This window comes from Callospermophilus lateralis, unplaced genomic scaffold (genome assembly GCF_048772815.1).
Source record: "Callospermophilus lateralis isolate mCalLat2 unplaced genomic scaffold, mCalLat2.hap1 Scaffold_101, whole genome shotgun sequence".
NCBI lineage: Eukaryota > Metazoa > Chordata > Mammalia > Rodentia > Sciuridae > Callospermophilus > Callospermophilus lateralis.
Genome location: NW_027510272.1, coordinates 1,610,785 through 1,632,181, shown reverse-complemented (window position 1 = coordinate 1,632,181; position 21,397 = coordinate 1,610,785). Strand labels below are relative to the sequence as shown.

The 21,397-nt window shown below is 43.4% G+C and overlaps 1 pseudogene; it reads right to left on the bottom strand.

Moving 5' to 3' along the window:
• Positions 1-1,628: 1,628 nt before the first annotated feature.
• LOC143390149 (dual specificity protein phosphatase 1 pseudogene) lies at positions 1,629-14,349 on the bottom strand (annotated as a pseudogene).
• Between the last annotated feature and the right edge of the window lie 7,048 nt (positions 14,350-21,397).

Genomic DNA, 21,397 nt, shown 5'->3' with positions numbered 1-21,397 from the left:
TAATGCACAGAATAACTTATTCATGATCCCTCAGATAGAAAATGGCACAGTGTCAACCATGAACTTGGGACTTGTCAGTCTTAGGATTTGAGCTCTCTACTACTTCTGGTATATTCCTTTCTTAATTAATGTTAACAATATTGTAAAGTAGATTCAAATTCTCAATTATACTAACTTAGTGATTTGTACAAAAACCAAAACTCCTCCTCCAGGATTCAAATTAGTGGAAATGAATAGTTGGGGCTAAACATGTGCAAATACACTTACATAAATATAAACAAATTACATTAAAAATAGTTTGGTTTGGCTAAATTTAAGCAACACATTGTATTTTTCCTTTAAGTTGAGATAAATTAATAATAGATCACTCCAAACATGGAATTATAAAAAAATACTCATCTGTTAAGTCAAATGATGTTTAAACAGCAATTATATATTTAAATGCTTAATTTGATAGCCTTACATATCATGCATTCAAATGTATTTATTAACAAACTACACTAATTGGTATATACAATTTCATGTGGCTATTCATTAATATAGAAATTGCAATACAAAGACATTGAAATCACAAAAAGTGAGCAAGAAAAGACACTGGGTGTTATAGGACATATTTCTATTTCTGCAAAATAAAAATCAAGATCTTGACCAGTGTTACTTCTTTAGAAGACATCCACTGTTCTTAGAAACCAAATTATTAATGATTTTATTATGGAAAAACTGAAGGAACTAAAAATAGGAAAATAATATTATTTCCATCTTGAATAAACATTTGAAAATCACAAATACTAGAGGCATGAGCTATGGGAATTTCCCTTCTGAAGGATGTGTCACTAGTTAATAAGATCAGCAGTCATAATCAGAGAGTGATGGTTTATAGTATAGTTCCACTATTGCCCATTCCTTCTCCTTATCTCTTTTCTATAATTGAAATAAAGATGCTCATGGCATTTGTTTTTTTATTTTGTTTTGTTTTGTTTTTTTTTTAGAAATCACATAATCTATTCTGTTATATAAAAAAAATCATCCTTATATAACAAAATGTCTTCTTAGAAGAAGAAATATATTATTTCAGGTCATAAATAACCAGCAAACACACAACTGTTGGCAACTAAATAAACCAACACTGGTGTTTTCCACCAATGGTAAGAACAGACCTGCTCAGATCTATTTACAAGATAGTACAGTACTGAACACAAAAATTGAGGTATTTGGTTCTTCTAGGAGTAGACACATTTGTGAAGGCAGACCGCCTATGGGAAAATAAATAAGATATATTCTCATACATATATGTCATTGGGAATGTAATACTGGTAGGTATGTCAAGCATCAAGTTTCTAGAAAAAACTGAGGCAAGCAAAGAGAAAGCAGCTCACACACGAGTCCTTTCTCTTCTGCCCCGTTTTGTCAGAGGGACTTGATGTACCCACTGTATATTGGTCCGCAACGTGCTGAGTTCAGCAAAACGTCTTGACGCTGTCACCATGGCAAGTGCTCAGAACCCAGGGAACTTGGGTGAAATTAAATAAATAAGGACAAGCACCCACAAGCCCATCTCTGGAGTTACTGCCTCTCTTCTGGAGGAAGAGCCTGCAGTCCTGGAGGGATGGAAGCTCCTCCAGGGTTTTTCAGTAGCTGGGGGAGGTGGTGATGGGGCTCTGAAGGTAGCTGAGGGCACTGTTCGTGGAGTGGACAGGGATGGAGCCGGGGAAGTTGAAGACGGTGGTGGCAGAGGTGCCCCGGTCTAGCACAGCCATGGCAGGGCTCCCGGCCTCGGCCGAGCAGTGCAGGGCCAGCACCTGGGACTCGAACTGCAGCAGCTGGCCCATGAAGCTGAAATTGGGGGAGATGATGCTTCGCCTCTTCTTCACGAACTCAAATGCCTCATCCAGCTTCACCCGGTTAGTCCTCATGAGGTAAGCGAGGCAGATGGTGGCTGACCGGGAAATGCCCGCCTGGCAGTGGACAAACACCCTTCCCCCTGCATTCTTGATGGAATCTATGAAGTCTATGGCCTCGTTGAACCAGGAGCTGATGTCCGCCTTGTGGTTGTCCTCCACAGGAATGCTCTTGTACTGGTAGTGGCCCTCAAAGTGGTTGGGGCAATTGGCCGAAACATTGATCAGGGCAGTGATGCCCAAGGCAGCCAGCATGTCCTCGCGGGAAGCATGGTAGGCACTGCCCAGGTACAAGAAGGGCAGGATCTCCACTGGGCCACCCTGGTCGTAAAGTGGGGTGCTGCAGGAACTGCATCCAGATTCTGCGCTGTCAGGGACACTAGTATTCAGGGGAAGGCTGAGCCCCATGGGGGTCGACTTTTTGCTACAGAGCTCCGGACAGGAAGCTGAAAAAGCTTCATACCCTCCTTTGAGGAAGAAGACTTGCGCGGCCCCACGCCTCGCAACACAGCGCTCCAGTGGCCAGGGCCAAGGTGCTGTTGCGCTTGGCGCCGTCCAGGGCAACACTGCGTTCTCCAGCAGAAAGCCCGACCCTGGGTCTCTGCGCTGAAACAGAACCTGCTCTCGGACCTAGCAAGGGGTGCTAGCGGGACTCCGGGCCTCGCTTGCTCACTATTATCCCGTCTGCCCTGGGATCGGTCCGCGGCGCCCGGCTGTCATCTGGTCCTTCGCACTGCTGCTCATGGCATTTGTAAATAGCAAAGATCTCAAACTGATGATGAGTACATTATATAAAATACCGGTGATCCAAAATGGAAAGCTGGAAAAATAGGTTGGATCCAATAAAATAATTTTTTTTAAAAAAAGAAAGAAAACTGGTATTTACATTTAAGAAGTCAAGCAAAGTAAATCATGAAGATGTGTCTTAAAAGTAAGCACACTAAAAAAAAAAAAAAAAAAACTCAAAGAGTCAAATAACAACTACACATGAGTTCAAAAAGCCAAACACAATTTAATGTTTCTATAAATAAGTATGTATTATCTGAAAAAGGATACACTGAGTCATTTTCTGTGAATACAATACTAAATAGAATACAGAAAGAAATATGTGAAAGTTTTTTTTTGTAATCAAATTGGTTGGTACAAACTCCAGGTTAATTTAAGTATGTTTACTTTTAGCAGGAATACTCAGAGCCTCTATGGTAGCTATTGCTTCTCAAATGTGTTTGATCTTGGAAAACTTCTTTTTGTAGAGAACTAATTGAGAATAGCATTAAAACCAACATCCTTGGAGAAACACAAAAAGGACAATGAATTTTGTAAATGGGACTCTGTATAAAAACAGAACATCAGAAAAGTGTCCATATAAACCCCAATTTTTCTGCTACCCTAGGAGTCTGTAGTGCTTGATTACCTCATCTGATAGATAGTTCTAATTCCCCATGGTACCGTGAGCAGAGTTTCTGCTGAGCAAAATTTTGTTAAAGTACTACCATATGTGAGTTATTAGATGCCATACTCCAAGATGGGTGACCATGTTTTTACCACAGTGATAGGGTGTTGGAGGTTACTGAGCTCAGGAGCCACTCCAGTGCTGATCAGTCACTGGATTCTGTACATACATCAGAAAGGTGTATAGTGTTTTTAAAGGCTATTTGTCAAGCAATTTAAATTTCTAATAATATCACTATTTTAGGAAATTTAAGTTTGTGTTTTCACAATTAATTACTCTTATAGTTGTGAAAATGCATCATATTACTGATATTTCATCATCACTTTAGCTTTCTTCTACTAATATATAACACTAAGATCTTTAAAATATTTTAGGTGCAGTTGGACACAATATCTTTATTTTTTTTATTTTTATGTGGTGCTCAGAATTGAACCCAGCCTCTTGCAGGTATTAGGTGAGTTCTTTACCAATGAGCCACAACCCCAGCCCCGATATGACCTTTAAATTTTTTAATTGGACTAATTTCATATTTTCTTTGTTTCGTTGTTCCCTCAAATAACACCTTAAGCTCTGTTTAGTCCAGTATTTAGAGAGTGCATCCATACATAACTATTTGTTGTATGACATAATAAATAATTGAATGGATAAGTGTCAATGTTGAAATTTGCTTTTAAGTAGCATTAGCAGACAAATTGATATGCATTGTTCATTGCATTTAGTTAGAAATAACAAAATAAGGGAATATTGCCTAAACCTGTAGTAAAAACAACTGAATTTCATATTTGTGAGGTAAGCAATTTCAAGTATAAGGGCAACATCAAGGACCAGAAAAACATCATCCAAACAACTAGTAGCTTGTTCATCTCTATATCCTTAAAAATGGTGTGTAGACAATTTTGCTTAGAAAGCTGAAGTCAGGGTATTGTTCTGCAGGTCTGGCAATCAGAGAAAGTTATTACACACTATCTTTTGCCCAAGAAAATTGCTAACGAAATTTTTTATTCAATTCATGTATATAGTAACATTGATTATAGATTAATTAGGGACTAAAAACTAGTTTTACCAACGTTTTAATTCCATGTTAATGAAAGATTATAAATTAATTTATTTAATTTATTTAAATTAAATACTGTAGTATATTGATTTACAAAATGGCTAATTAGGCCATCTAGAACTTGTAGGAGACCAATGGACTTCCCAATTAATATTTAAAGACATTAATGAATAAACAATCACCAAGAAGTTATTTCAAGAATGTAAACATTTATTTCAAGCCCTAATCAATACTGAAATAGATCTAATTTCAGTCTCAGTCCTTCCAAATCACTGCATAGCAGCCTAAAGCTCAGTACTTAATAAATAATTCTGAGAGTTGCTTCATTTTCTTTAGTTGAGTAAAGAGCAAAGATTTTTTAAAGGATTGGGGGTAGTTGTTTGCCTGTTTTCCATCGTCTATCCCAACCAGTACCCTAATCTCTGTTGAACAGATCTGGACAAAATCATTAATATACCCAAGGAGTTGCCATTAGAGAAATATTTTTTGTCTGAGATATAAACTCATTTAGATGATGTACCTATTGTGTGAGAATTACCCTCTTTTATATATTGAAACCATTCTCTAAATGATAACCTTATATCTTTTCTGAATTGTACAACAGTAAAGAGATGGAAATACTTTTCAAGACATCAGTTATCAGAGAGTGAAGCTTGTAAATTGGGGCTCTAACAAAGTAATCAGAATGACATCACATAACAGGAAGCAGTTCTGCCCTCTCCAGCAGTACCCCTCAGAGACTGAGTGGCCCCCAAAAAGCAGCTTCCAATGAATATGAATTCTATCAATCACATCCCCTCTTTTAGTGATACATTTCATGTGTCTAGAAGCCAAAGTTGACAAGAGTGCTTTATCATATCAGAAATTTTTCAATTGTTAATGAATCCTTGTATAAAATATTATCAGAGCCATAAACAACTCAAAAACAAAATCTAAGAAAACCACAGAAGCACTCATCACACTTCTGCAAATGGCATGACCCAGGATAACAAAATCACTGTGGACTTCAAAATTATTTTAAATAAACTTTTTGGAGTATTATACTCCATATCAATATTTATTACTTCAACTAATGACTGTTCAGGAATAAAGAAGGCAAAAAGCAATCTATCTCAGTTCAATTGTGCAAGGTAATTACTTCCATGTTGAATATGGGATTTATTTCAACTTGGCTCACAAGGAAATCTGCTTACAATTTGCCAATGTACACATCTAATTAGAAGTCCTCTTCCTCTTTATCATAAATGTATCTCCACATTCAGATTGATATGTAGGATTGGCCTAGAGAGAGCTGGAATTAGCATACATAATATATTGTGTTATTTATTTTTTATTGAATTAATAAGTAGAATGATATGTAAACACTCTCAAAATTAAGGCATAAACTGAATATACATTAAAAGTTAACTTTACAAAGGGGGAAGTAGAAATATCTTGCCTCAGCTGATGACTTTGAAAAGCCAAGATGAACAATGGAATCCTAAGAATTAGTTAGGTATTATATAGGCATATCAGCAGAATGAGGCCGAGTCACATTGGGTTATGTTGTACCAATTTAAGTAATAGTAAAAGTAAAATGCAAGAAGCTCAGCTCCTGGCCTAGAGCCATATTATCAAGGAAGGTTGAAATTTAGGATCAACACTCCAATATCTAGTCATAAAATATTTCTAATCTTAACATTCCAAAATAGCACACCTGTTTTGGACTTTATACTACAATATACAATTTGATCAGTTCATAAATCTGACTATACCCAAAGTGCACAATACTTAGAAATAAAACTGTATGTGTTCTTGTGACCATTTCTGAACTGTTAGAGCTATGTGTTTGATTGTTTGCTTACATTTATTCTTAAAAGTCTAGGACTTAGCTTAATATATTTTTAGTAAATATTTTGTTTTCTAGGACTACTTTTTAGCCTCGTACTCTGAGTAATTTTGCAAAGTAGGCAATTTTCTGCTTGTGTGGCAGCTTTACTTTCAGAATGCAGTAATGTGAATTTAGTTTGTTTTATTTTAAACCCAAACTTATTATTTACTCTTTTTTAAATATTTATTTGTACAATTTAATTATAGAGAATAGTGGGTTTCATTGTGGAATATTTGTACATATGAATAAGGATTATTATTTGAATGTGATTAACAAGAATATTAAGCAAATTTGACTTATTTGTACACAATGATCATAAATTCCTAATTGACAGCAGAGTCCACACAAGATCTCTCTATAGAAAACTCTGTCATTGTAGTACTTGGAAAATGTCCTTTAGTACTAGGAACTCAATTCCCATCTTTAATACCAAATGTGTAGTGTTAACATAAATATTCAATAAGCTAATTGTGTTACTCATCTTTTTTTTCTCTGTGAACAAAATACCTGACGTGTAAAAGTTAAAAGAAGAATAGTTTCATTTGGCTCACAGTTTCAGAGGTTTCAATTAATTGTCAGCTCCCTCCATTGCTTTGTGCCCACGGTAAACAGAACATCAAGCTGGAATGATATGGCAAAGAAAAGCTGCTCAACTGGACATCCAGGAAACAGGTAGATGAACATCCAGGAAAGAGAGGGGGAGGGGTGGTAGAGAGAAGAGAGAGAGAAAGAAAAGGGACCATGGACCTGATACAGCATTCCAAGACATACCTCTAATTAGAACCCACATTCTATAGATTCAACCACCTTCTAATAATTCCATCAAATTATGAGCCCTGTCCTGGTTCAGTCATAGGATGAGTTTTTTTCCAATCTTACAGCTCTAAAACAGGTGGCACAAAAGGCCATGGCATGGTTCGGTCATGAGACCAAGCTTGTCACATCTGACAGCTCTTAAACAGCTGGTACAGAATGCATGGCGTGGTTCTGTCATGGGAGCAGTATTGTCTCATCTAACAGCTCTAAAACAGGTAGCACCAGAGGCCCTGGTTTTGTTCAGTCATGGGACCAGGTATGTCCCATATTACAGCTCTAAAAAGGTAGCACAGGAAGCCATGGCCTGGTTTGGACATAGGACCAGGCTTGTCCCATGTTACAGCTATAAATCAGGTGGCACAGAAGGACCTGGTCTGTTTTGGTCATGGGATTAGTTCTGACATATCTTACAGCACTAAAATAGGTGATTCAGGAGGCTCTAGCTTGATTCAGTCATTAAACCAGGCTTGTCCCATCTTGCAGCTGTAAATCATGTGGTACAATTTGCCCTAGCCCATTTCAATAATGGGGCCAGGCTCTTCCAACTCACACCTCTACAACAGATGGCAGAGGAAGTCCAGGCCTAGTTTGGTCATGGGACTAGTTTTGTCCCATCTTACAGCTCTAAAACAGGTGGCAGGAGGCCCTGGTCTGGTTCAGTAATGGGACCACATGCCTCCCATTGTAGAGCACTAATACAGCTGGTACAAGATGCTCTGGTTTATTTTGGTAATGGGAACAGGCTTGTCCCATCTTACTGCTCTCAAGCAGGTGGCACAAGAGGCCCTGGCCTTGTTTGGTCATGGGACCAAGTTTGTCCCATCTTACAGCTCTGAAACAGTTGGCACAGGATGCCCTGGCCAAGATGGGTTATGTGACTAGATTTGTCTTAAGGTAGAGATCTAAAACAGGTGGCACAGAAGGCCCTGGCCTGATTTATTTATGGGACCAGGTGTCTAAAACTTACAGCTCTAATACAGGTGGTACACAAGACTCTGGTCTATTTCATTATGGGTCCAGGCCTGTCCCATCTTATAGCTCTAAATCAGTTGGCACAGTAGGTCTTGGTCTGGTTTGGTCATGGGATAAGACTTCTTCACTCTTATAGCTCTAAAACAGGTGAAACAGGAGGCCCTGGTCTGGTTTGTTCATGAGACCAGGTTTGTCCCATCTTACATCTCTAAAACTGGTGTCAAAGAATGTCTTGACCTTGTTCAATCATGGAACGAGATTTGTCTCATTTTACAGCTCTAGGAGGTTCTGGCCTGGTTCAGTCATGAGACCAGGCTTGTCCCATCTTACAGCTCTAATACATGAAGCACAGTTGGCCCTGGTCTAGTTTGCTCATGGGACCATGTTTGTCCCATCTTACAGCTCTATAACTGGTGGTATAGGAGGTCCTGGTCAGGAATCATCATTGGACCAGGTTTGTCCCATCTTACAGCTCTAATACAGGTGGTATAGGAGGACCTGGTCTGGTTGGTCTTTGTACTAGGTTTGTCCCATCTTACAACTCTGATACAGGTGGTATAGGAGGCCCTGGTCTGATTCAGTGATGATTCCAGGCTTGTCCCCTTTTACAGCTCTAAAACATGTGGTACAGTAGACCATGATCTGGTTTTATCATGTTACAGGACTTTAGCATATCACAGTGCTAAATCAGTCCTGGTATAAGAAGTCCTGGTCTGGATTGGTCATGGTACCAGACTTGTCACAACTTACAGCTCTAAATCATGTGGCATAAAACGATCCTGATCTGGTTTGGTCATGCAACCAGTTTTGTCTTATCTTACAGCTCTAAAACATGGGTACAGGAAGCCTTCATCTGCTGTGGTCATGGGAGGAGGCTTGTCACTTTTCATAGCTCTAAAATAGGTGTCACAGGATGCCCTGGTCTGGTTCAGTCATGGGAACAGGCAAGTCTCAGTTTACACTTCTAACATGGTGTGACAGGACACCTTGGCCTGGTTTGGTCATGGGACCAGGTTTGTTTCATTTTACAGCACTAAAAAAGCAGTTACAGAAGGTTGTAGTCTGGTTTGATGATGGGACCAGGCGTTTTTCCATCCTGCAGCTCTAAAACAGGTGGTACAGCAGGCCCTGACCTAGTTTGGTCATGGGACAAGGCTTGTCCAAACTTACAGCTCTAAAACAGGTGGCCCAGAAGCTGCTGCTTTTTTTGGCATTTGACCAGCTTGTTCCATCTTACAGCTCTAAACAGGTTGCACAGGAGGCCCTGGCCTTGTTCAGTCATGGAATCAGGGTTGTCACAACTTACAGCTCTAAATCAGGTGGCAGAGAAGGCCCTAGTCTGATTTGGTTATGGCACCGAGTTTTTCCCATCATGCAGCTCTAAAATAGATGGCACAAAAGATCCAGGCCTGCTTCAATCATGGGATCATGTTTGTTCTATATGACAGCTCTAAAATGGTACAGGAGGCATTGGCCTGGTTCAGTCATGGGACCAGGCATGTCCTATAATACAGCTCTAAAACAAATGGCATAGGTGGTCCTAAACTGGTTTGGTCATGGGACAAGTTTTGTCCCATCTGATAGCTCTAAAACAGGTGGCACAAGAGGACCTGACCTAGTTCTGTTATGAGACCAGGATTTTCCCATCTTCAAGGTATAAAACAGGTGTCACAGAAGGCCCTGGTCTGGGTCGATCATGGGACCAAGCTTGTCCCATCTTACCACTCTAAAATAGGTAGCACAGATGTGTCTGCTCTTGTTTGTCATGGGAACAGATATATTCCATCTAGAGTGTGTTTCTAGTTGCTTCTTGATCCATGGTCATTCAGCTACCTTGTCGTGGGGGTAGAGATGTGGAATTAACACACAGACTCCGGGTAAGAGAACTGGCTGGAGACCTGCTAGTAGCTGCTAGCTGAGACTGAAACTTATTCCAATGTTTCCTCCTTTTTTATTAAATTTGTTGCCAAAGGAAAACCATGATGAGAGAAGAAAGGAAGAGGAATAGCATAGAAAAAGAGGGAAGAAGGAAGAAAGAGAAAAGAGAAAACATCCAGACATGGCCCTTTCCTGTAGCTGCATTTGTTTCCTGCTGTTCTGAGAGGACAGCCACTGTTGACTAGATCTCTGTCATTTGGGTTGCAATCTGTGCTGGGCATGGGGAGCAAAGCAGATAATGGGGGCAAGAGACCTCTCTCAGAAGGGGTGAATATTTAGACCTTTGCACAAGTTGGGGGGTTGAAGTTCTTTGCCTCACCTCTGTTGGCGCCCAAGCTTTCTCCTGATGGCCCCTCTGCAACTGTGCCTGTCTTAGCTTGTTCCTACCTTGAGGAATATTACCCGTCATTTGACTAACCAGTCATCCTCTGGGGGCCAAACAGGGTGATGTGGAGTGTGCAAGGCATTACTCCTGAGAGGACTGCTGCAAAAAAGGCTCTGGTTTGCTTAGGTCATGAGACCAGTCTTGTTCCATCTTACAGCACTGAAACATGAGGCCCTGGTCTGATTCAGTCATGGGACCAGGCTTGTCCCATATTACAGCTCTTTAATCCTTAAGATGTAAGAAAACTATAACTCTGAGGTAAGTTGCAATTCAAATGGTTTTCTGTTAAGATTCATAAGCATCCGTCACATACAACAGATGCACTTGTCTTATGTACAGTCCAAAGAGATAATGCATCTGGGAGGTAAAGCATCTCTCAAGTCTTTCATGGGAGCATTACTCTCTGAAATTCTCCCCAGAGTGAAGAACCATTAAGAGTGCAGATTTGTGGCTGTCAGTCGATGCATAGGGTTTTCATTTATGTATATTCTATGTGGCGCTAATGTGACCACGATTCTAGTCTGTGACTCTTTCCCTACTCATGACTCTATCATTTCCCTTTGCAGAGCATTATACTGCATGTAGGATCTAAGCTGCCTGGACAGGTAGACCACCAACCAGAGAAGCTGTCCTCTCTCAAAGCATTTGTGTGTCCTTGAGATCTTTCCACTGAGATACAGTTGTCTATACTGGGGTCCATCCTCTGTTGTAGCCATGAACTGTGAACTATAATAAGAATAATAAATATCCTGCTATAGTTTTCAGAGGCTTTGGGGATAGTGTTTAGATTTTCTTCTCTACTTTATATAAAGGTTCATTGAATACCAAGCAGAAAACTGCCTTGTGTATAGACTTCAACTTAATTTTGTCAGTTGTGTTCTACTAAATAACACATTTCTGGTTTTTTAAAATTTTTCTTTTTCTTTTTTTACTTTATTTGTCACTAGTAGTTTTTTAACAGCTGCTGACGAGAATAATCAGTTTTCATTTTACATGCATATTCAGCAAATTCCCTCAGGGATACAGCAATTGAAGCTCTCAACATCCAAGTAGAAGAAAACTACATGTCCACAGTGGGGCTAAGGCAAGATGACCACAGCATCCCTCTAAGTAGCCACCCACATAGGGAGAAATTATAATATAAACCAGAGAGTTCCTAGAAAGCCAATATCAGAGAATTGATATAGTATTGATAGTGGAATATCACATAGTAATAAAGGGAAAAATACAAGATCACCTAATAATATGGAAGAATTTCAACAGCATTATGTTCAGTAGAAAGTGCAGGTGAAAAGTTACATACTATCTGATTTCACATGTAAGTAGTTTCAAGGCAATGGAAAAGTATGCATGGCATCCATCAAGTACCTGGAATGTGTGATGGTTTCAAGGCTCCAGTGAGGTGGCCTGCATGGTAGCAAGATTGACTACAAAAGGATTGCAGAAATTAGTATTAGTGATCTAGTTTTCTTCCATTTGGAAAAAACACATAAATAAGCAAAGGCAGAACCTGTATAAACCCTTTGGATTGGGCTAGAAGTGAAGGTATCATTTACATTTACTATACAGAGATCTATTTAGTATACATAGATGTGATAATTAGTTGTCCATTGCTGAAAGAAAAGACCTGATAAAAACAACATCAAGGGGAAGGAGTTAAACTGGCTCAGTCTCTAAGGTTTCAGTCCACAGTGATTTGGCCCTCTTGCTTTGGGCCTGTTGTGAGGCAAAACAGCTTGGTGGGAGGGCAAGTTGGAGCTGGGCTGCCCACTTCAGGAGGAGGGTAAAGCAGAGAGAGAGAGAGAGAGAGAGAGAGAGAGAGAGAGAGAGAGAGAGAGAAAGGGAAAGGGCTAGGGACAAGATGTTCTCTTTCAGGGCACATACCCTGGGACAAACTTTCTCCAACTAGTCACACCTCCTACAGATTTCTCAAACACCTAGCAATTCCTTTAGGTATGACCTCATCAAGTTGTTAAGCCACTGATGTGGTCAGAACCTTACACACATTCCTAAAGCCCCACCTCTAGCTATGGCTGCACATGGCACAAGCCTGCAACACCTGAGATTTGGGAAACATCCCAGATCCAATGATGACCATTGGTAAATGGGCAGAATGAGAAAGTGTATACATGTGGGTGTGGGAACAAGCACCAAGTGTCCCTAGACCTCTGTACATGGGTAGGAGAAGGAGACTAGCATGAATCCTCCCTGATCACATGCGCATGGAAAGGGGATGTGCACACATTATACCTAGATTACAGATTCTAATTTTTATTCTCCAATGAAAGAAGCCAGTGTTCTTTGGAGAAGTAGCCATTTAAGGCACATATAACTGTGCTGAGATTGAGGAAACATTTATAGAACAAATGGGAGAAGATAAAAGGTTATAGGAGCCAGCTTGAAGGGAGTTTGTTGGCAAGTGAGGAAAACTGGAGTATCAGAAACAAAGACAGCAATCACTTATAAGCAACTGAAGGAAATGGGGATCCATGATTCCATACTGCTTTAAATTTGTGAACATGTAAGTTGGCTTTTGCCTTTGGGTTAAATGCCAAATACAGAGAATGGCAACATTAAAAAAAAAAAAACAAAACAAAGACACTAGTTCAAAGCCATCATTGTAGTGTTATAGTTAAAGCTTCTTCCTGGGGCTTCATAAACTGACTTTCAGACCACTCACTTAAAATAGAATCAAGCCTTTATTGAAGCACACTAGTGGAGACTGACCAGAACATAAAGCAGTTCCCCTGATCATCCCAGAACAATTGAAAGGGCACTCCTTAAAAGCCTGAAAACTGCAAAATGGATGTTCAGAGGTCTAGCCAATGCTCCCCCCAACCCAACACCCAGGTCCAAGGGGCAACCCCGTGAGGTGGGAGTGTCCTCTCCCCTGGATGCAGGGGAGACACCCAGGTTAGAGGATCCTCCCCTCTGGAGGGGGGAGTGCAAGTCTGCCCAGGGTGCCCTGGGGAGCACACCGGGACCTCTCCCTTGGAGGGGGGAGTGCCCCTCTCCCTGGGTGCACTGGGAAGCTCCCCCCACACCCAGGTTATAGGGGCCTCTCCTCTGGAGGGGGGAGTTCCCCTGTGTCCTGGGTGCACTGGGGAGATCCCAATACCTAGGTTAAGGGGCCTCGCCCCTGGGGGGGGAGTGCCTCTCCCCTGGGTGCGCTGGGGATCTCCCCCTGACACCCAGATTAGAGGGGCCTGGCCCCTGGATGGGGGAGTGCCCTCTCTCCTGGGTGGGGAGGGAGGGAGCTCTCCCAACACACACCCAGGCTAGAGCGGCCACACCCCTGGACAGGGGAGTACCCTCTCCCCTGTGTGGTAGGCAGGTGGAGCTCCCCCCCCACACACACCCTGATACCCAGGTCCAGGTGCCTCCCACCCGTAGGGGGGAGTTTCCTCTTCCCTGATTGCGGATAGGTGGAGCTCCCCCCACACACACCCACGTCTAAAGGGGCCTCACCCCCCAGGGGGGAGTGCCCTCTCCCCTGGCTGGGGGGGCGGTGGAGCTCCCCCACTCCCACCTGGACACCCAGGTATGAGGGTCCTCCCCGCTGGAGGTGGTAGTGTCCTCTCCCCTGGGTACAGGTGGTGGAGCTCCCCACCCCCTGACACCCAGTTTTGAGGGGACTCCCCCAACCTCCCAGGAGGTGGGAGTGCCCTCTCCCCTGTGTGCAGAGGGGTGGAGCTCCCCCCCACCCCAATACCCAGGTCCCATGGGCCTCCCCCACCCCCCCTGGAGGTGGGAATGCCTTCTCCCCTGTGTGTGTGTGTGGGAGGAGCTCCCTGCCCCTCACCCTGGACACCCAGGTCCCCGAAGGGCCTCCGCCCCCAAGGGGGGAGTGCCCTCTCCCCTGGTTAGGGGTGGTGGTGGAGCTCCCCCCGAACCAACCTGACACCCAGGACCGAGAGGCTTACCCCGCCGAGGAAGTGCCCTCTGGTCTGGCTGCAGAGCCATGGAGCTCCCCCGCTGTCACCCAGGTTACAGGGGCCTCCCCCCTGCAGGGGAGAGTGCTCTCTCCCCTGGGTGCTGAGAGGGGGAGCTCCCTTCCCCCACACCCAGGTTAGATGGACCTCTCTCCTGGAGTTGGAGTGCCCTATCCCCTGGGTGTGGGGGGGAGCTCCCCCCACCCCGACACCCAGGTCCTAGGGGCCTCCCCTCGGTAGGGGGTAGTGCCCTCTCCCCTGGGTGCCGGGGGAAAGCTCCCCCCCACCCCTGACAACCGAGGTCCAAGTGGCCTCCCCCACCCCGGAGAGAGCGTGTCCTCTCCCCTGGGTTTGTGGGGGGTAGTTCCCCCCCCCCACCTCGTCACCTAGGTCCGAGGGCGCAGCAGAGGACTTATGGCCTGGACAGCAGTCAACCGAGACGGGCAGTCCTCTCAGGTACTGCGCTGGCCCTGGGCCTGAGGATGGCAGGCCAGGCGAGGCAGTGGAGTCCGGAGTGCCCTCTCCCCTGGGTGCGGGGGTGGTGGAGCTCCCATCCCCCCTCCCCGACACCCAGGTCTAAAGGGCCTCCCCCACGAATGGGGGAGTGCCCTCTCCCCTGGGTGCAGGGGGAAGCTCTCCCCCATCACCCCAACACCCAGGTCTGAGGGGCCTCCCCCCCTGAGGGAGGAGTGCCCTCTCCCCTGGGTGTGGGGCGGGGAGCTTCCCCCCCTCCACCCCGACACCCAGGTCTGAGGGAGCCCAAGAGGTATTAGGGCTTGGACTGCAGTCAACCAACATGGGCTGTCCTCTCAGGTACTGCATTGTCCCTGGACCCTAGGATGGCAGACCGGGCGTGGCAGCAGTGTCAGGGGAGCCATAGTAGCCATGGCACAAAAGGGGCTGCAGAGCGCTGGGAGCCATCCTAGCCCAAGTTCCTTAGCTACTGCTGGAGGGAAGGGAAGGCGCTGGGTTGCTGCTGGTCAGAGCCTGTGACGCCCACAGGGCTTTCCCTTTTTCCTTGTGCAGGTGGAGCTGCAGGCAGAGGCTCCTTGCTGGAAAGCGGCGGCCTTCATGCTGGGTAGCGTGAGTCGGAGTGACTCAGGCGGGGCCATTGGGACAGGCCCTGAGCTGAGAGGGAAGACCCTCCACAGCCTTCTTCGGAAGTCCTGAGACAGACTCTGGGGCAGATCTCAGAGCTCCTCCCAATGCTTGGCAGTGGCCCCTGAGGGGACTTCTACAGGTGAGGCTTTCAGCCCAGTGTGGGCTGGGGAGTCCACTGATGTGAGGAATTCACTCTAAGTCACATTTTTTTTCTGAAAAATCAGTATCTCTGATAGCACATCTCATTTGTTTAAATTTCATTAGTTTAAAATTTGTAATGGTACAGATAAGAGCTCAATGAAGTATTTTTTAGTTTGCAAACATTTTCTTGAAAGGTAATGTTAGTTATCATTTCAATGTGAGAGAGGGGCATATTTCTCATTCAAGACCTACTCATCAAACACTGGAGAAACAACATTTACATATATAGTACAAGTTAATTATTAATGATCTTATCCAGAAATAAAAACAGACTATCTAAAGAAATATCCTTTAAAATACAAAGCTTTATTAGTAGGTCTGAGTTAGCTATACTTAAATATCATGCACAATTTCTTTTGTAAGCTAGGCTACATTCTGTCATTCCAAATCTCCTCCATTCAGATGTGGCCCTGGAACTGGGCAACACCCTAGTGGTGTTACCCTGGCTTGCATATAAGCACAGAAGACTTATCAATATGTAGAAATTTTCTTCCAATTAGTCAGGAAGGACATGGGGAATAAGACAATCCCAATCATGTTCAAATATCCACTGAGCAAACTGCATGGAAGTTCTGGTGCACTGTGCTCTGGCTGGGGACAGTTATTCATGACATCTGGGTGCTGGAGCCTCTCCCACCTCCTTCTTGTCTAAAGGTTTCTCTGAAGAGCCGCACACACATGGAGTTGGGTCATTCCCACCCCCGCTTTCCACTGAGCACACCCTTCCCTCTTGTTTACTGTCCAGCATCTTAGCAAAACCTGTAACAGTTATTTTTCACTAATTCATCTCTTGTTTCAAAGGAATTCTCCTGCCACCTCCTGAAGTAAAACTTTTATCCACTTGCTGTACAATAAATTGGGAAGTGTGTCCAGTACCTTGGAGGAGAAAGGGGGGTGGGTACCAGGAGAATCTTTCTGGAAGAAGTGACCTTGAGGCTGAGAGCTGGAGCTGATATGGGTGGTGGTAGGGCGTGGGCTAGCAGGTGTATTGGGGACAGAAGAGCTGTGGTTAGGAGAGAGCAGGACATTTCAGTGAACCCGTGGTTTTCTCCTTTGACCATGCAATGCCCTGATAGAGCAGTTATCTCTCGTGGCAGTAATGCTGCATAACAAAAAACACACAATCACAGTGGTATGTGACACTGCATCTGAGGTGCTTAGAGAGGTGGTTCCATGACACATAGATTCAGTGAAATGAATCATGATCTTATAATCCCACATGCAGCACCAGGGAGTGCAAGCCTCAGAGGTTGTATGGCGAGGAGAAGGTGAGCTACAGACCCCTTGCTCTGAGGGGAGTCCTAGTTCCCAGCATCCCAGGAGCTTGGCCTTGGGCTGGGTGGTTATATACTTCTCCACATATAAAATGGGAACACTAACAATCCACACCTCACAGAATCGTTCTGAAGGTGATATTAAGAGAATATGTGAAAAATCTGGGCACCATGCCTGGTGCATAGCTAGCACTTAGAAAGAGTGAGATTAATGAATTAAGAGCAAAACTTCTAATTGTTCTTCTTAATTTTTTTGCACCTTTTCAGAAAGTTAGTCATCTAGAAGAAGACTGCTGTCTCAGTATCTTCAGGCTGCTGTGTCAGAATACCATACATTGGGTGCCTGAAGTGACAGACATTTATCTCCCACTATTATGGAGGCTTGGAAGTTGAGGATTGGGGTGCCAGTCTGCCTGGGTTTGGAGAGGATCTCTGATTATGTGCTCACATGGAATATTTTGGTACAAAGAGAAGAAGAGGAGGAGGAGGAGGAGAAGGAAGAGGAGGGAGGAGGGAGGGGGAGGAGGAAAAGGAAGGGGAGGAAGAAAAAGAAGAAGAAGGAGGAGAGCAGGGGAAGGGGAGGAGAGGAGAGGGAATGAGAGATCCTGTGTCTCTTTATAAGGACATTTATTCCATTACAAAAGCCCACTCTCAGGCTCTAATCTAACCTAAGCACTTCCAAAGGCCCCCACATCCAAATGCCAAATGCCATTGGGGATTAAGTTTTCAGTGGCAAGCCCTTCCACTCACACAGTGCATTAAAACTCATAAAATGCTTTCAAACACTTCTTTGATCCACATCATCATCTGGATGGAAAACGAGGACAAGGAAATGAGGTTCAAAGTGCTGAAGACTTCCAGTGAGCTGATGGCCAGGGCAGCTCATGGGTCGGCTCTGCTTCTGGCCTCGTGTTCACACTGGAGAGGGGAGGGGGGTCCCAGAGACACAGCTCTGCCTTCCCTTCCACACTTCCCACACAGCAACAGCCTTGCACGTCCTGCTGGGCCTACTGTGAGAAGCTCAGGGGGAGTGTGGGAAACTCCTGTCTGCACTGGGCCCTCATGTGCTGTCCAGCGCAGCCCCACTGTGTTGGCATCCAGTGGTGACTTTCAACCCCTTAACGTTTAAAGAGGAGTTTTGAAGTTTCCTATGTAAAGAAGGACAGAGGCTATTAATAACGCAAGTCAGCAAACATTGGGAGGAGCAGCTCTCCGGGGGCAAGTGTCCTTTATATCATAATGGTTTTACTTCAGGCCACTTTACGTTGAGGCCAGAGTTGGAACAATTAACAATTAAAGATTCACATTTTAATACAAGATTTTCTTTCTTTTCCAAATTACTGATGAATGACGAGTTGGTGTGTGTGTGAGTTGTGTGTGTGGGTGGTGGGGACCAGGGAGGGTAGGAAGAGGCCTGAGCATTTTACAGACACTTGCCTTGGGCCTGCTCAGCTCTCTGGGATTCTGATGCATTTCCTCTTCACTTAAGTGCCTGGTGGGAAGGGGCACCTCAGCTTTTAGAGTGTGAGCTCTTTACTGGCTGGGCTTTGATTTATCTTTTGAAAAGTCCAAGCTGCCCTCCACCCCCACTGCCTTCTGCATCTCTGAATTCTAACCTCTCTGCTAGTGGAAGCTCCAATCCCACCTGCTCCTAGTCACCTCCCCACCCCCAGAGCCTGCAGGGATCTTTTCTTCCTACCATCCTTGTAGGTTCCTAGCAGAGCCACACAGGGCACTTACAGTCAGTGCCAGGCAAGATGCGTGTGGTTTAGATGATAAGTCACAACAGCCAGCCTGAGGTGGGGACTAACCTGAGCACCTCACTCAACCAGCTCATTCAGCCTCACGACCCTCCACTGAGCAGACCATGATTTGTAAATAGCAAGGAAATGTTATCATTCTCCAAACAGATGTTAAAAGGCTTTGTCTTTTAGGGTTGGGCCAGTAGTAGTGTGGACCTGGGATGTGGTGGGCACAGAGTAAGAAATGACAAGTTGGCCAGTGAAAGAAAACTGTCCACATCTTCACCATCCCCTTTTCCCTCCCAACTTATTTTAATAAAAATCTTCTAATAAAAAGAAAAGCGAGAAGAATGTATTTAACAAAAAAGTCCAAGTCCAACAATTGCTCACATTATACGTGTGGGATTTATTAATGTCATGCATATCATGAACATGTTCCTCACTAAATCATTTGCAAGTGTGTGGCCAATATCCTGATGCTTGCCCCAAGTACAAAGCACACAAGTCCTTAAAACAGAGCACTTAAAACAGGTACCCAACCACAGTATCATCCATACCTAAGGTGACTGACAATAAAACTGAGTGTCACTTGTCTTTTCTCCTATCACTATGTGACCAATAAAAAGGCGATAGGGAAAAATGTTTTGAGTTTGGCCTCTAGTGATCTGGCATTGAATAGTCTGTGCTTCTCTGAAAATGTCATCGTCAGTCCTTCTGCTTCCTTTGAGGGCATCTGCCACTTGGATGAGGAGGGAGACTATATTTTTTTCAACACTTTTAAAATTGGAATTCATTCACTTTTCTATAGTGAATATGGACATGCTCGTGGTATGTTGGGGAGATTAAGACTGACAGTTACAGGTCAGTAGTTTCAGTCTCTGTGAATTTGAATTCTAGATTTCCTCCTGAAAGTCCAGTTAAATTTAGAACTAATCAACAATGCACAGAAGCACCTCTAACAAAGGAACTTAACAGTTTAATGGACAAGAAAGCATAGACAGGTTCAGAATTCAACAGTGAGCAGATAGGGCTTGAGCCTCCATTTCCAGAGCATGCAGCCACCAAGAAAGCATTGCATTGGTGAGCTGGTGATAGATGGTGGTTTTCTTTTTTCCATTTATGAGATAGATCATTACTTTTGCTGACTAAAGAGAAATTCAACTTTAAAATTCTTGAAAAAATAATGTGTAAGCTTTGCTTCATATTTGTCTCCTCCACGCCAACTTCAGTCTCCAGATTCCCTGTTGGATTTGGTTTTCAAGTACACTCTATATCCAACTCCTCAGATACACTCGAGTTACCTGACAGATTTACTAGGAATGAAGACATTTCTGATTATTTTGACAACACTGGCTATTACTACCTTGTCTCTGACAAGCAAGTCATGCCTTTTAACCTCTAGGTTTGGAACTGTGTTTGGTCTTTCCTAGTACTTATAGGTAGAAGGAAAAGTTACATAATATTTTAGGAAATATCCAAATAAACAGGAAGGAGTCAATGATCATGTTGTGCTAACAGCAGAGGAATAATTAGTTTTTGCTGTCCAGGAAAGATCAAGAAGTATTACAGTAGAAAATATTGGTTTTAGCTAAAAAGCTGCTGTAGCCTGTCAATTTTAGGGAGTACTGACTGAATTTTTAGTATACTTACTCTTCTGATGTAGAGCTCTCTACTATGAAATGAGGCTAGAGGTTGAATCATGTCCCCCAGAATGGTTGGAATTCTAACCTCCAGAACCTCAGAATGTGACCTTGTTTAGAGAAAGGGCCTTCACAGAGATAATCAGGTGAAAGTAGAGGATTAGGGTGGACCATAATTCAACATGACTGACTCATTATGGAAAAAGAAAACAGCGTGTGTGTTTTTTGTGTGTGTGTGTGTGGAGATAAAGGCAGACCTCAGGATGGTATTGGTGATTGTCAACTAACCAGAAGCTGGGTGTTATGCGACCCCAAATCTCATGTGTGAGTCAGTGCAAGAAGGTTCAGAGGAGAAATGATCCGGTTGTAGGAGTCTTAAGCCAATCAGTGAATTAATCACCTGATAGGGATTAACTGAGTGGTAATGAAGTGGTGGGGTGTGGCTGAAGGAGGTGGAAATTGGGGCATGACTTTGGGGTATATATTTGTATCTGGTGAGTAGAGTCTCTCTGTGCTTCTTGATCACCATGATATGAGCTGCTTCCCTCCCCCATACTCTTCTGCCATGATGCTCAGCCTCATCTCCAGCCTTGAGAAATGGAGCCAGCTTTCTAAGGACAAAGACCTGAAACTGTGAGCCTTCAAATAAATTTGTCCTCCTCTGTAGTTGTTCTGCTCAGATCCTTTAGTCACAGTAGCGAAGAAGCAGACTGAAACATTGGTGGAGAGGCATGGGGCAGGTTCTCCCTCATCTTGAAAATTGAGAGTCTGAGCTTTCCCATCAATACTTTAACATGTCTTATTTCTATTTGATAACTCAATCATATCTTCTCATCTCTAACAGTCATTTGTATTTGCCATTCTGTAGCTTTCTTGAATTATATAAGTTGTCACTTTTCTATTAGGATATTTTTGGGCTCTTTTCCTTTTTTCTAATGTTTATAAAACTTGTTTTTTCTATTTAATGAAAAACATTTTTTTCCAAATTTATCTATTTGGAAAATAAATTGAAATGAACCCTCATACTATCCAGTATAAAAATATATATTGCATTCTGGTTGAATTAAATATTATAAATAAATATTAAGATAATTGGAGACTCCTTCTGTTGTAGAAATCAA